The sequence below is a fragment of the Symphalangus syndactylus genome, chromosome 13 (assembly GCF_028878055.3).
Source record: "Symphalangus syndactylus isolate Jambi chromosome 13, NHGRI_mSymSyn1-v2.1_pri, whole genome shotgun sequence".
NCBI lineage: Eukaryota > Metazoa > Chordata > Mammalia > Primates > Hylobatidae > Symphalangus > Symphalangus syndactylus.
Window position 1 is genome coordinate 31,800,706 of NC_072435.2, and position 2,296 is coordinate 31,803,001.

Genomic DNA, 2,296 nt, shown 5'->3' on the forward strand with positions numbered 1-2,296 from the left:
TATTAGTGGTTCATATCTGATCTCCCTATGATGTCAGCCAGGCCCTGGTCTGATGTGGTCACAGTCATACCCCACACATGTAGGTTCTTTGTGTTTGCTAAATGATTAAATGAACAAATGAATGAATGAGTGCTGAGGAGGGATGGTGCTGCTGAAAGTCTGCCTAGTATCACTGTTAGAATCAGAGGTTTGGAGCCAGGCACGATGGTTCACGCCTGTAATCCCAGCACTTTGGGAAGCTAAAGCGGGCAGATTATGAGGTCAAGAGATCGAGACCATCCTGGCCGACACGGTGAAACCCCGTCTCTACTAAAAATACAAAAGTTAGCCGGACGTGGCAGGTGCCTGTAATCCCAGCTACTTGGGAGGCTGAGGCAGGAGAATCACTTGAATCCAGGAGGCGGAGGTTGCAGTAAGCTGAGATTGCGTGACTGCGCTGCAGCCTGGCGACAGAGCAAGACTCCATCTCAAAAAAAAAAAAAAAAAAAGAATCAGAGGTTTGGAAGCACAGATACCTGAGGTCAAATTGATGTCTCACCACTTCCCAGTTGTAAAAGACCTTCCATCCTGCATGTGTGTGCACACACACAGCCTCAGATTTCTCATCTGGCAAATAGAGACAATAATGGGGCTGGCTTTACATGACTGTGGTGAAGATTAAATGAAGCAATATATTAAAGGCTGTTCTAGGCAATGTCTGGCATAAGATGATCCCTTGACATGGTGTGTGTGATGTTGTAATTCCTCCTTTCCTTTCTTCCTCCATCTGTTCAATACAGGATTTACTGAGCACCATGCTATACTATCCTCTTTATAGTATAGAAGTTTTATTCACATTTAACAATGTATTATTGGAGCAACAGAGAGCTAAAATACCTTTAGGAATTGCACTGGGCTCTGTTAAAAAAGTCAAGAATTGGCCGGGAGCGGTGGCTCATGCCTGTAATCGCAGCACTTTGGGAGGCCGAGGCGGGCGGATCACGAGGTCAGGAGATTGAGACCATCCTGGCTAACACAGTGAAACTCCATCTCTACTAAAAATACAAAAAATTAGCCGGGCATGGCAGCGTGCACCTGTGGTCCCAGCTACTGGGGAGGCTGAGGCAGGAGAATCATAAACCTGGGAGGTGGAGCTTGTAGTGAGCCGAGATCGCACCACTGCACTCCAGCCTGGGGGACAGAGCAAGACTCTGTCTCAAAAAAAAAAAAAAAGTCAGCAGTTGTGGTGGTAAAAGCACAAACAGCAATGAGAAAATGGGCAAAACACTATGAACAGGCTATTTAAAGAAGGGGATTTCCAAATAAACTAAAAAAGAGATGTGCAAACTCATTTGTAGTTGGAGAACAATGAGCCACCACGTTACGCCCATGAGATGGGCAAATCCTAGAAGCCTGGACAATCTCCAGAGGTGGCAGTGGGCACTGGGGGCACAGGAATCCTCATATGTGAGTAACTAGGGACATTCATTGCACCGAGTGACTTGAAGGACTTGGTAGAGTTAGGAATATGCAGACCCTAGTCAGGCATAGTGGCCCATGCTGTAACCCAGCACTTTGAGAGGCTTAGGAAGGAGAATTGCTTGAGCCCAGGAGCTTGAGACCAGCCCAGGCAACATAGTGAGGCCCTATCTCTACAAAAAATTTTTAAAAATAAGCAAGATGTGGTGGTGCACACCTGTAGTCTCAGCTACCCAGGAGGCTAAGGCAAGAGGATCACCTGAGTGCAGGAAGTTGAGGCTGTTGTGAGCCATGATGGCTACTGTCACTGAGTGACAAAAAAAAGAGGAATATGCAGACCCAAGCAATTATGCTCCTGGGACCTATGCCAAGGGCAGTCTCAGTGTCTCGTTCTCATTCAACGTTGTAAGAAAACGTGTACAAGAACATTTATGGTAGAGTCTTTGTGCTGTGTGTATGTGGGAGCAGGAGATGGATCTGGGTGTGCACTGGTTACTTTTGCTGTGTAACAAACCAACCCTTAGTGTCATAAAGCAGCAACATCTCATTATGCCCATAGATTCCATGGGTTGGTAGTTATGAAAGGGGCTGGCTTCTTTTGGCCCCATAATGTGTAGGGCCACAGCTGGGATGACCCCGATGGCTAGGGTCTGGAATCATCTGGAAGCTTCATCACTCATATGTCTGGTGCCTGGTTTGAGATTATTTGAAGACTGGGCTTAGTTGGAGCTGTTGACTTGAGCACCCACATGTGCAAATCACAAAGCCCAAATCACAAGGAGCAGAGTTCTCCATGTGATTTGGGCTTCCTCACAGCATGGCAGCTAAGTTCCAAGCA